A 14,593-nucleotide genomic window follows, 5' to 3' on the forward strand; every position below is an offset into this window, starting at 1 on the left:
GTCTTACCTGTTTTGAGGGTGTTGGAACCTCAGCAGTTAAAAACCTGTTCTTCGGTTCTGAGAATGGCTGAATTTTCATCTTAGAGGTGGATAGCTCAAGTCGGGAAATTTACTGGTTCAGCACAACCGTCTCGGGCAAACGTGTTCCCAATGATGCTTTTCTCGTTGAGGGGGGAGGTGGGTGCAGAATAGAATCAGATCCAGCACTCCCCAGTTGCAAATCAGTGGCTGCCAAGTGCCGAGGCAGGCTGGTAAAAAGGCCTGCCTCTGTTCTCTTGTTGAATCAGGCCTTCTAGCCTCATCCCTGTTCATGCCATCTCATGTCAACCTATGCCCCCACATGCATCCAGTGTCCCTAATGTTCCCTAATTTGTCTGCATATTTCTTTTTCTATCTCCCTTCCACTGTTAACTCATCTGTTGACAGCACCTATTAGTGTGATTAATCCTTTATTATCTTTCATCTCTATCTGTGTGGATTCCGTTTTTGTCTTGCGTCCTTTTTTTATACTGCAATTGTGTTATTCCAAATAAGTACAGTTAATCCACCACCTCTATTTTCCTATCTTTTCTAAATATGTTATGCCCTGCAAAGTTTAATTGCCAGTCTTGATTTGACAGCCATGTCTCAGTAATCCTACTATGTCTAGTTTGTCCTAATGCATGATTGCCTCCAACTCTCCTATTTTATTAGACATTGTGTATATTGCTGTTCAGACATTTTAAGTCATTTTTAATAGGATTTTCTCTCACTTTATGTTTAACCATCTTTTCAGACTCCGATTCTATAACTATTTATTCCCTTGCCAATGATGTTCTCCCTTACTTTATTTGAGTCTATGCTTTCCTTCCATTTTGATTGCACTTAGAAGCTTATGTTTCTTGTGGATGTGTCTTACTAGTGTGAAGCCTTTGCTACCTCTTTCCTCTAGAACACCAGTTTCAGCCCTGTTCAGGTGTTTCTTGTTCTATCGGTACAGTTCTTTCCTGTCCCAAAACTGGTGTCAATGTTCCATGAAAAGGAACCCCTCATTCTCACATCAGCCCTTTAATGTTAATTCTCCTGACTTGTCTGATGTTGTACCAGTGTGCATGTGGCTCAGGCAATATTGCCCTCGAGGTCCTGCTTTTTACACAGGCCATTCTTTGAGATTATTGTTGTTGGCTGCAGACCTATCCACCTAACTATCAAGTTGCCCATTGCTACCATATTTATTTTCTGCTCTTCCTGCCTTCTGAACCATGGTGCCTTGGTCTATATTGTGGTGTCCCACCTGCAAAGCATACATCTTACTGCTGGACTGGACCAGTGTTTGTGGGACTTCCTCCTCAACCTCTCCTATACCCTCCCTAACACCTTCCTTTTCTGAATCTGTTTTTTCCTCTGGGAATTGACTATATACTATTTAAGACTGTCCAGAAATTCCTTCCCTTCCCTTATGTGTCAGAGTCTCTCAAACTCATGCTCCAGCTCTATGACTCTTGAGCTAGAGAAGTTCAAGATGGAAATATGTTTGATCTCGCCACCCACAAACCCCCACATTATGCAGTGCAAACATATAACCTGCTCTGCCATATCTTGGATTAGTCTTCATTTATTTAAATGAAGTATTTTTAACAGATATTAATAGTTATATTAAGTTGTTTAACTAGTTAAGCTATAACTTTGATACAGTACTTGTATTTTCTAGTCCTATTTAATCTACTGTCCTAGTTTAGAGAAAAAAAACTTAAAACTCACCAATCGCGTATCTACTCACCTAATTAGTGCCTCTAGATTGCAGCTGTCAGGTCTTGTTTGCTCCAGCTCCCTCCTCAGACCACTCCTCGTTTTGTAAAATATCAGAACAGCACCTCTTCCCTCGCTGAACTGAATTCCCTCACTCAGCAAAGTGATGGAAGGAGTCATTAACAGTGCTATCAAGCAGCACTTACTCAGAAAAAACCTGCTGGGTGACGCTCAGTTTGGGTTCCGCAAGGGCCATCCAGCTTCTGACCTCATTACAGCCTTAGTCCAGATATGGACAAAAGAGCTGAACTCAAGAGGTGAGGTGATAGTGACCACGTTTGATCAAATGGGGCATCAAGGAGCCCTAGCAAAACTGGAGTCAATGGGAATCAGGGGGAAAACTCTCCACTGGCTGGAGTGATACCTAGCACAAAGGAAGATGGTTGTAATTGTTGGAGGTCAATCATCTCAGTCCAAGGCTATCACTGCAGGAGTCCCTCAGGGTAGTATCTAGGCCCAACCATCTTCAGCTGTTTCATCAATGACCTTCCTTCCATCACAAGGTCAGAAGTGGGGATGTTCATTGATGATTGCACAATGTTTAGCACCATTCGCGATGCCTCAGATACTGAAGCAGTCTGTGCCCATATGCACTGAGACCTGGACAACATTCAGGCTTGAGTTGATAAGTGGCAAGTAATAACACTCATGCCACATAAGTGCCATCTCCAAAAAGAAAGAATACAACCATCTCCCTTTGACATTCAGTGACATTGCCATTGTCGAATCCCCCACTATCAACATGCTGGGGGTTACCTTTGACCAGAAACTGAACTTAAACAGCCATATAAATACTCTGGCTACAAGAGCAGGTCAGAGGCTGGGAATTTGCGGAGAGTAACTCGCTTCCTTCCTGTCCACCATCTCAAGGCACAAGTCAGGGGTGTGATGGAATACTTTTCACTTGCCTGGATGAGTGCAATGCCGTCAACACTCAAGAAGTACTTCAGGGCAAAGGAGTTCACTTGATTGGCATCCCATCCACCACCTCCAATATCCACTTCCTACACCACTAACGTACATTGGTGTCAGTGTATACCATCTACAAGATGCACTGCAGCAACTCATAAGGCTCCTTTGACTGCACCTTCCAATCCCGTGACCTCTACCACCTAGAAGGCCAAGGGCAGCAGGTTCATGGGAGCACCACCATCTGCAAGTTCCCCTCCAAGCCACACACAATCCTGCCTTGGAATTATAGCCATACACCATCCTACCTTGGACTATATTGCTATTCCTTCACAATTGCTGAGTCAAAATCCTGAAATTCCCTCCCAAACAGCACTTTAGGGGTATCTACACCACGTGAACTGCAGTGATTCAAGAAGGCAGCTCACCACCACCTTCTCAAGGGCAATTAAGGATGGGCAGTAAAAATGCTGGCCTCGCCAGTGATGCCCACATACCGTGAAAGAATTTTTTAAAACATCAAATTCCATGAGTTAAGTGCTCTGTTGAGCTAGACTTTGTGCTACTTATGATGGAATCTGCCTCCACCACATTCTCAGGCAGTGCATTCCAGATCCTAATCATTTGCTATGTAAAATAATTCTTCTTTATATCACCATTACTTCTTTTCCCAATCACCTTTAGTCAGTGTATCTGGCTCTTGATCCATCTGGCAGTGAGAGCAGTTTCTTTCTGTCTACTCGGTCTAGACACCTCATGATTTTGAATGCCTCTATCAAATCTCCTCTTAATCTTCTCTAAGGAGAACAACTCCACCTTCTCCAATCTTTCCATGTAACTGAAAAAGAAAATTCATCCCTGGAACCATTCCGCTAAAGTCATCCTTCCTAAAGTATGATGCCCAGTGGGCACAACACTCCAGTTGAGGCAGAACCAGTGTTTTATTCAGATTTGTCATAACTTCCTTATTTTTGTACTCCCTGCCTCTATTTAAAGCCTGTATGCACATTCTCAACTTGTCCAGTTACCTTCAATGGTTTCTGCACATATATCCACAGGTGTCTGCACTCTATTTAGAATTGTACCCTTTATTTTGTATTGCCTCTCCTTGTTCTTCCTACCAAAATGCATGAGCTCACACTTCTCTCCATTAAACTTCATCTGCCATGTGCTCCCCCCCCACCCATTCCACCAGCCTGCTGAAGTCTCTTGCTATCTTTCTCACAGTGCACAATATTTCCTAGTTCTGTGTCATCTGTACATTTTGAAATTCTGCTCTGCACATCTTAATCATCATTATGTATCAAGAAAAGCGATGGTCCTATTGCCAGCCCTTGAGGAACCCCACTGTATGTCTTTCTCTAGTCTGAAAACAACTGTTAACCACTATCCTTTTTCCTGTCACTCAGCCAACATCATACCCATCCTGCCACTGTCCCTTTTAATCCATGACCTTCAAGCTTTTTGGTAGCCTATTTTGTGGCACTACACCTTTTGAAAGATCATGTACACTGTTTTGACCCCAGCTAATGTTACTAAAGGACAACTCAGATCCCAGGGTAGAACCCAGCTTGATAGATCCTAATTTTTGTTTAGAAATGTGGAGGGCAGCTACTGAACAGATTTACAGGAATCAGCTGATGTACTTTTAACAAAAGAATAAAACATTTATTTAGCAAGAAAAGATGAACTATATCACAATACTCCTTCACCTGCAACTATACCTTTACAGATATATACAGATTCATAAGGATAACACAAGTTACAAAAGCTATCTTTTACTCTAATGTTCACTATAAGTACACAGTCCATTTAAACCAATAGGCGGCCTGTGGTCAGACACACCACACTCTGAAATGGTGTAGCCCGCACATCAGCGCGTAAAATACTGCACGCTGATGTCAGCATGCGGCATCGCGATATTTTGGTGGGCGGGCTCATTAATTGAAGGGCTCGTTAAGGCCCTTAACGTGCCAATTGTCCAGGATTTTGAACTTCGGGTCGGCGCACGGGCCTACCGGCAGGCGGGTAGGAGATTATTTAAGAAAACTTTTGACAAAATGTCAGGATATGTTGACTCAGAGGGGTTGTTCATGTTTTACATGAAGTTATAATTGATGAAAGTGTTTAAAACTTGCCTGTGTGATTGTTACTGGTTCTCATCGATGTCAAAGAGATTTTTGTGTAATTTGAAACCAGTCTGCAGACAGCATTCTTTTTCGAACTTGCAGCTTTCCGGAGGCCTCCATTTAGCTCTCCTGAGGAGGAAGGGAGGGATAGAATAAGGAGGAGGCCAGGACTGAACAATCAGCCTCCAGGGGAGCCACCTTTGGGTGTCCAGGCGCAGGCACAAGGGGCGCAAGGCCAAGATGTTGTCCAAGGTGCCAGGGGCCACAGATGACGCCACTATCCTGCTGCCAGGGTATACAGGCGGCGAAGCAGCTACCTCAATATGACTGAGGTGCAGTGCCGAAGGAGGCTCTGACTCTCAAGGGAGACAGTCAACTATATCTGTTGGATGATTGGTGCTGAGATCTCCCCTAACTGGGAGGACATCCCATGCCAGCAGCTCTGAAGCTCACAGCTGCCCTCCACTTCTATGCTAAAGTCATACGGACTCGAAACGTTAACTGTGTTCCTCTGCGCAGATGCTGTCAGACCTGCTGAGTTTTTCCAGGTATTTTTGTTTTTGTTCTCCACTTCTATGCCTCTGGCTCCTTCCAGGGCTCGGTGGGTGATCTTTGCGGTTTCTCCCAATCAGCTGTCCACACTTGTGTCAAGCAGGTTACAGATGCTCTGTTCAGACGGGTATCCACCTTCGTCCACTTACTCTCGACCAGGCAAGTCAGGCACAGCAAACCAGAGGCTTCGCAGCCATTGCTGACTTCCCCTGCATCCAGGGTGCAATAGACTGCACACATGTGGCCATCAGGGCGCCAGCAGGTGAGCCCGGTGCCTTCGTCAACAAGAAGGGCTTCCACTCCATGAACGTGCAGATAGTGTGTGATCACAGGATGCTGTTTCTACAAGTCTGTGCAAGGTTCCCAGGCAGCTCCCATGACACCTGCTTCCTCAGACATTCCCAGGTGCCGGGGCTCTTCAGTGCTCCGGCTTGGCTGGATGGTTGGCTGCTGGGTGACAAGGTGGCTCATGACGCCACTACGCCGTCCAAGAACAGAAGCTGAGCAGCAGTTCAATAGGAGCCAGGGCACTTCAAGGGCTGTGGTGGAGAGAGCCATCGGTCTTCTCAAGATGCGCTTCTGTTGCCTTGACCGCTCACGGGGCGCACTCCAGTACCCCCCAGATTGCGTCTCTCTGATCATGGTAGTCTGCTGCACCCTGCACAATCTTGCGCTGGAAAGGGGAGATGGAATTGACGATGAAGACCTTGACGCCCTGGATGAGGCTGCACATGATGAATCCAGCAGTGCCTCAGAGGATGAGGAAGCACAGGGCAATGATGAGGGGCACAACGACGACACCCGTTTACACCAAGGAGGCAGGGACACCCAGGACAATTTAATCCAAAAAACCTTCAGCTAGCTCCACACACATGGGTCAGCAGGAACAGCATTGCCTGGAACTTCCACACGTGGCACTTAGGTGCTTCATCTTCCACCTTATCAGCTGCAAATAAGGCCTTAGTACAGAAACATCGATGTCCACTCAAGCTCTCATGATAATTATGTGAAAAAGAAAAAAGCACCACAATGAAAAGACCCTCAGCCATGGTAACAAAGGTGGACTTTATTGTGTCCAAAATTAAAGCACACATGATTAATTCACAATGATATAAAAATGGGTCCCTATTCTAAGGCCAACAAAAAATCACCAGTGACATACCCGTTGAGTGCCGAATGTGCTTACATTTGCGGGTGCTATGTCCAGGTGCCGCCCCATTGCTCGGAGTGGCTTGTGAGACAGCCTGCTGACTCCGCTGTCCTATTGGCCTAGATGACCTTGGCGGGTGTCCTCTGGCCCGTGGAGCCTGTGATGGAGCCTCATAAGTCGCTCACCCTCAAAGACCCTAAGGAGAAGCACATTGGTGAAGTGGAAATGAGTCAAGACGGGCCCCTACCATTAAACGCACATGCAGACAGGCTGGACAGATGGCCTCATGAATGCCACATGGACCATAGAAGTGGGGAGAGTGCAGGGGTACCTGATGTGGATGCATTGTTGCCTGGATAGTTGCAGGGCTGAGGAAACATCTCAAACAGTTGTGACATTTTCTGCCGAATGCAGGAGATTGAGAAGTCATATTATTGCCCTTCATTCCGTAAGGAGGGGCATAGACCCGGTGGCCAGGAGGCAACGTTTCCCCTTGGCGCAGGAATGAGTAACGTGGTGGCATTCATCTAAGTTGAGTGCCATGAGGTTCACCGCTGAGGTGCTGAGGATCTTTTGGACAAAGTAATGTGGGGCGCACTGGCTGAAAGGGTGCAGGAGGTCCCAAGCCCCCTAGAATGGAATAAGTCTTTAGCTGTGCAGCCGCGATCCAATGGTATGTTAGAGCGTAGGGATAGTGGTCACAAATGGGATAAGGTAACTTTGGAAGGTGGTGGAGATGCTATTCCTCAAGGGGTCGAGGGTTCTTCCTGTATGACTCAAACGTCAGAATGTCTCAGTCTGTGAATGAGCATTGTTGCAGCATTAACGATTGCAGCAACCATCAGTGGTTTAGATGGTGGGCAGACAGAGTGGATGGGACTGTGGACCTCAACTACCTGCCTGCTGGACCCCAGCCTCGCCGCCCTGGCCTCCTGCCCAGCTTCATGGCCTGCTCCTCGAAGGATGTGAGGCGCTGGCGGAGGGTGCGCTCACCTCCAGTCCTCAGGCGCTCCTAGGCATTGTAGTTACTTATTGCCTGCAAAACAGAGAAGAGGATTTATTGGGGCAGCTCGCTCATGTACTCTCCACGTGCACGCCGTACTCCAACCACAGTGGCCCATCTGAGGCCTCTAGTGGCTCCTGTCCACACAACTAGTGATGAGACCCCAGAAGATAGTGCGGCTGGTCCCAACCCCCTCCCCTTGGACACATTCGGCGTCCATCACTTTGAATAGCACACGGGTCCTAGCGCCCATGGCAAGGAGGAGCAAATAGGTGCGGCGCCGTTGCCAACAGATGGGACTTGCCCAAAAGACCGTGAGGCACCCCCTGGACCATCTCATTACCATCAAAATGACGTGTTGCAGTTCTGAGTATGTGTCTACCGGCCTCCCCTGCAGCTTGTCCCTAAACTGCTCAAATACCACAGAAACCAACATATGCTGCAGGGAAATCCCTTCTTCTCCTCAACTACTAAGGCTGATGTAAGCATTGTCAGTACCCATTTGCCCACCCAGCGTGCGACAGATGCCCTATGCAATAATGACAGCAATACTTGGTTTGTTTGGGGGGTCAAAGGCTAAGGCTGCCTTCTGGGTCAAATGGTACTCACCCGTCCTGAGTGCAGCAAATCATTGAATCGTTTTCTGCACTGTGTGCCAGTGTGCCAGATGTCATCATGGGCACTTACAGCCTCACCTACCTGCTCCCAATTCTCCCACACCTGGCTGGTGACATGGGGGCCCTACTCCTTCCATCCTCAGGATACAGAATCTGATGCCAGTCTCTCACCTCTTGCAGGAGGACAGCAAGGCATGCATCCGAAAATCTGGGGGGAAATCTGGCTTCTCCTGCAGCCTGCCCCCCTCTTCCTCCACCTCTTCCTCCTTTGCCCTCCATGCAACATTTCTTGATTTCTGAGTGGCCATTGTGCACTGCTTCAAGCAGGCTACCTGGCCACTCTTTAAACAGGCTCCCGGCTGCCCATTGGAACCGGCAGTCTGAGGCCGCCCGCCCCTGTGACTATTTTCCCGTTCTCCACGGGAGTCGCAAAGCCACGGTGTGTGCCTTAATTGGCCCACCCGCAGAAAATGCGGCGCAGCCCGTTTCGCCAGCTGCCGAGTCGGTTGGGCCCGCCCAACAGACGAACGTAAAATTCTGGCCTCTGTCTTTCACATGAGGGTCTCCACTCTCCAAGAACTCGCTTTAGAATCTTCTGCCAAATGAAGCTTTCTCTCAGACGTCTTCCACAAGGGTCTACCTCCCCCAGGGTTTTAACCTCTCCTTCTGCTGTTTCTCTTCCCTGGGTCGCCAAGTGCATTCAAGCTTTGCCTTTCACATACTCTTAGGTATTCAGCTGTGCCAACAAAACAGCACTGCTTCACAGGCCATAATAAGGAGTCACCGACCTTTGGCTGTCTCCTTGGATCTCCTGGCTTCTTGCAAGCCTATTTTGCTTTGAGTCTGCTCCCTGCAGCTTTTTCTCTTTAAATCAGAGCCTTTCCCTCTGCTCCTTGCTTTCACTTCCTCCAGGATCTTGCTCCAGATTCCTGCCCTTGTCATTTGACTTAACTTAAAGGTCTTCTTGGGACATTTCTCTTTTCCCTTTAGGACCTGCTCCCTGCAGTTCCTTCTCCCAGCAGACTGCTGAAAACTTGGTGTATCCCCCTTGAGATCCAGAACTCACTCGACATTCACTGTTACTTCAACTTTAGAGCAACTCATCTGAGATTCTTAGACTTATTTTCCTCAGCAATCTGTTCGTATGCCTAGCTAGAGAGACTTAAACTGCTTCCTCCACCTTAGAGCATTACCACCAACTGAGCTCAAACTGTTTTCTGTTTCTCTGTGTCTGCGGGGCCCCTGTTGCTCGGCAACAGTCCAGTTTTTCTCCTTCAAGAGTCAAAAAACCTCGTGAGAATGCAGGTATGCAAACAAACCCATAGACTTGCAGGCAGCATTCTTTAAAGTGAAGCTAGATCCAGGTTTCACCCTTTTATCCCACAAATAAAACATAACTTACTTAGTTAATCATGATTTACCTTTATCAAATAGATACGGGCAATCATTAATTAATCCACACTTGTTGAGTGACTGTTAATTGCATTCTAAATTACCATTCCTAAAAGCTTTCCCATCACTGAGATTAAAGTGATTGGCCTATAGTTGCTTGATTTATCCTTATGCATGATTTTTAAAATGGGTGTAACATTTGCAATTCTCCAGTCCTTTGGCATCACCCCCCACCCCCCCCCTCCAGTATGTAGGGAGGATTGAAAGATTATGGCCAGGACCTCCACAATTCCTAACCTTACTTCCCCCAGCATCCTTACACGTATTCCATCTGGTCCTGGTGACTTATCTACTGTAAGTACAGTCAGTGCTTCTAATACCCTGTCTATCAATTGTTAGCCCATCCAGTATCACTACTTCATTTCAAGAGTGAGTTCATTCTGTCCTTTTCAGGAACCCATTTTCCTGTAAATTGTTGAAGCCTTCACAGGAACAAATATAATGTTACCTTTCCAAATGACCATATAAACATTCTCTGTGCTGCAGAGCCTCCCAGCTGTTAGGAGAGAATCTTGTGCATCTTTCAGGTAGTGCCTAAAGAATAAATTCGACAAGTTTTCAGTCTTGTAACTGTTTTATTTGTTTTAGTGCAGAACTATCTTCAGCTGACTTTCATTTTGCACTGGTCCTTTGGTACCTTTCAACCAAATTTCTCTGTTCAAGCTTATTTAGAGAGCAATATTCTGTTGGGGCTCAGATTGTATTCTCTATATCACAGTAACAATTCACATCTTACCAGATATCACTGGGGCACACAATCTAGATGGCTGGACATACATCATGGAATTTGCAAAGCAGTCAACTTGAAAAACTGACTGAATTTGTGAGCAATTTGCTTCATTCTATCATTTTTAAGATCAGATTTATTAATACTTTGTGGATCTGAGGGATGACATGTGGTTTTCCATCCTTTTCTGTGACATCCTGCAACTTAACCTCAGACACTGGAATTTGCCTCTCCTCTCCCTTCCCTACATCCCCAACCCTCCAATGTCCAAATTCAAGAGGTGGTTCCCTCATCTTGGTCCCCAAGAACTTATGTAAAACTGGAAAACTATTTATTTCTTACAAAATACCATGCGTCTCTTGGTAATTCTGTTCTTTCCATTGCCATTTCTTGAGTTAAATTCAAAATGTTGGACCATCAAATATTACAATCTTCCTTTTATGTAACAGCATTGTTTAGACTCTAAAACAAGAACTCTGGCAAATCTGACTTCAGTGCAAATGTTAGAAATCATCAGAAGTTGCAATTTCTTCCATGGATAATAGTGTATCATCATGGTGTAGTTCTTTGACTTTGCATTGTTGCCAGTGATTTGCGTCTATTGTTCGTCTGATGTAAGTCTTTAAATGGGAGTACGGTCCAACACGAGGTTGCTGATTGCAGTGGGGACATCATAGGTTGTAATTTAGTGATGCAGGAGCTACGGCTGCATATTTGTTCCTGTGACAATTTGAAGACTTGGTTCTTCAAATTTCTGTGCTCTAGGTTCGGCGCCAGGTGCTGCTTGATTGTTTGAAGTCAATCCTGATTGAATCCAATCCAATCCAAAGATTGTTTGATATCAATCCGGAATGAAACGATTTCTCTCTTGCATGAATCTTTGTATCTTATTTTTGGCCACCCAATGGGTCTACTGACACTATACAGTGCATCTTGTGTTGATGATTATCATCTATTCTAATGACATGACCATGATATTTTGAGTTAGAAAGCTGCAGTATTTCTGTGTTGGGGACTCTGTGTTGTCAGTGGTTCCTAAGGGTATTTCTCAGGCAATGCATATGAAATGAATTCAATCTGCGTTCCTGCTTTTAACATGTTGTGCAAGTTACAATACCATTCAGCAGTCCTGCTTAGTACTCAGGCTTTATAGAATCTTAAGCCGTGTGGCTGTTATGAGTTTGGGATTTTTCCAGGCTCTTGCCTGAAGTTTTCCAAATGCTACAGCATATACAAGCTGATATCTCCTCATTAGTCATTTCATTTGAGACCATTGAGCCCAGATTTAAAAAAATGTAGACAATTTTTGCTAAGAATTGTTGATTCGAGTCAGTGGGTGGGATTTTCTGGTCCCGGCAGTGGCGGGTATCGTGGCAGGCAGGATGGAAAAATTTGGCGAGTACCCAAAAGTCAATTTCCAGTTGACGTAAAAATGAATTTTCCACTCCCGACTTTCCGCTGCGCCAAGTCAGGAGCTGCATTTGAAGACATTTGAATCTCATGAATACTCATTAAAAACCCAGCTTGTTGGAATCGCGGCCCCAGATCAAATGAGCACGCTGGTGGCTTATTAGACCGGGGTGATTCATGACCACATATAAGTGGCGTGAAGCACCATGTCACTCGTCACCTCGAGGTATGTATGCGCAGTGTTCGCCTACCTTTCACTGCATTGCGCGCATGGCTGCTCTGACTCTGTGCCACGGCTGATCAGGCCAAATTAGCAGGAACTCGAGGGTGGGGGTCAAAGCCAACGTTTCACATGCAAGAGCAGTGGGAAGGCAGGGGACGTGGGTGGTGGTTGAAGAGCAAAGGATTGATTGGGGGTGGGGGTTGGTGAGACAAGACATAGGCAAGGGAAGGGTCTGGAAGGCAAAGGTTTGATGGGGTGGGGCCATTCAATGGGAATGGAACCCAGGGGAAAGGGTACACAGAGACATACTGCTTGTGGGGGGAACCATTTGAGAAGAGAGCACTTGACACATGACGGTGGGGGGGGGGGGTGTGGTGGTGGAATGACTGGGTGTTATGACCCAGCAGTTGGTAAAGCTGAGTTATTTAAAGCTCCCAGACAGAAACTTTAAACAACTGTCATAACTTATATTTTTAAGTGGCATGTTTGAGATGCAACTCTGAATTCAGGAATCAGACCACCAGCTTTTGAAAGGTTTTATATTAAAATAAATGAAACATTTTATTAATTTACACAAGTTAAATATATATACATGGCTACAAATTTCTACTATCATAACTTTTAACGAATTCCCAAACTAATCTCCATTAAGGCAGTTTATATGGATTTCAGCAAAGCCTTTGACAAGGTCCCATATGGGAGACTTATGAAGAAGGCAAATGCTCATGGGATATATGGTAATTTATCAGGTGGATTCAAAATTGGCTTAGTTGTAGGAGGCAGAGGGTGATGACAGAAGGATGCTTTAGTGATTGGAAGCCAGTATCCAGTGGTGTACCACAGGGATCTGTGCTCGGTCCCCTATTATTTGTCATTTATATAAACAACATAGATCATATGTGGGGGGGGGTAGGATTTGTAAGTTTGCAGATGATGCAGAGATTGGCCGGGTGGTTAACAGTGAGATTGAGTGTCTTGGGCTACAGGAAGATATAATAGATGGGATGGTCAAATGGGCAGATAAGTGGCAGATGGAATTTAACCCTGAAAAGTGTGAGGTGATACACTTTGGAAGGAGTAATTTGACAAGCAAGTATTCAATGAACGGCATGGCACTAGGGAGTTCTGAGGAACAAAGGGACCTTGGCATGTGTGTCCATAGATCTCTGAAGGCGGAGGGGCATGTTAGTGGGGTGGTGAAAAAGGCATATGGGACACTTGCCTTTATCAATCGAGGCATAGATTACAAAAGTAGGGAGGTCATGTTGGAGTTGTATAGAACCTTGGTGAGGCCACAGCTGGAGTACTGTGTGCTGTTCTGGTCACTGCTTTATAGGAAGGATGTGGTTGCACTGGAGGGGTTGCAGAGCAGATTCACCAGGATGTTGCGTGGGATGAAACATTTAAGTTATGAAGAGAGGTTGGATAGACTTGGGTTGTTTTCATTGGAGCAGAGAAGACTGAGGGGTGACTTGATCGAGGTGTACAAGATTATGAGGGGCATGGACAGGATGGATAGGGTGCAGCTGTTCCCCTTAGTTGAAGGGTCAGTCACAAGGGGGCATACGTTCAAGGTGAGGGCAGGAGGTTTAAGGGGATGTGAGGAAAAACTTTTTTACCCAGAGGGTGGTCACAGTCTGGAATGCACTGCCTGGGAGGGTGGTGGAGGCGGGTTGCCTCACATCATTTAAAAGGTACCTGGATGAGCACTTGGCACGTCATAACATTGAAGGCTATGGGCCAAGTGCTGGTAAATGGGATTAGGTAGGTAGGTCAGGTGTTTCTCATGTGTCGGTGCAGACTCGATGGGCCGAAGGGTCTCTTCTGCACTGTGATTCTGTGAACAGCAACCTATAAACTTAACCAGACACCAGGCAAAGCATCTTCACTTTACAAATTCAAAATGAGGTTCCTCTCACTTTGGTTCCTATGGAGACAGTTGTCGGCTTACAGCTACTTTGATCTTACATTGCCTCTACCCTGCACACATGGAAACTGCTATCGGTTATATCCAGCACATCTCATTGAATGTAAATTCTAACTGTATCACTAGCCCCTCTTCTAACAATAAAACCCCTTTCATTTTATCAATTTTATTAGTAATATTGCTTCGTCTGTGCTAGCTAGGTGCCAGATTTCACTCTCCTTCGTGAATGCTGTATTCAAAAAATGCAAACGTACTCTACATCTCTTACAAAACGTAGTACACATCAAAGCACCCAGACTAGCTGGCTTTAATCCAATTAAGACACATCCACAGACTAAACCTCTATTTTAAAAGAAAAATATTTTCCAATAATATTATATACATTAATAGCTTCATGACATCCCCCTCCCGATGGAAAAATGAACTGCCATAATTCTAAAAGACGGATTCATTTTAATAACCCATCTTGCACTATCTCCTATACTTATTACACTATTACATTACCAGATGCATGCATTAACTCTCGATAACGCATCTGCTAACAGATTTTCTCTTCCAGCAATATATATAATCCATTGACTAAATGGTTGTAATAATAGACTCTATCTGAAAAGCCTTGCACTTTTGTCTCAAAATTGGTCCAAAAACTTCAATTGTTTCTGATAATTGTTCGCAACATAAATTTCAAAATGCTGCAATGCTTACA

The 14,593-nt window shown here is 45.4% G+C and overlaps 1 protein-coding gene across 1 annotated transcript in view; it reads left to right on the forward strand.

The window, feature by feature from the left end:
* tulp4a (TUB like protein 4a) overlaps window positions 1-14,593 on the forward strand; it is a 491,793-nt gene that overhangs the window by 345,455 nt on the left and 131,745 nt on the right. The gene's annotated exons all lie outside the window — the stretch shown is intronic.

This window comes from Carcharodon carcharias, chromosome 2 (genome assembly GCF_017639515.1).
Source record: "Carcharodon carcharias isolate sCarCar2 chromosome 2, sCarCar2.pri, whole genome shotgun sequence".
NCBI lineage: Eukaryota > Metazoa > Chordata > Chondrichthyes > Lamniformes > Lamnidae > Carcharodon > Carcharodon carcharias.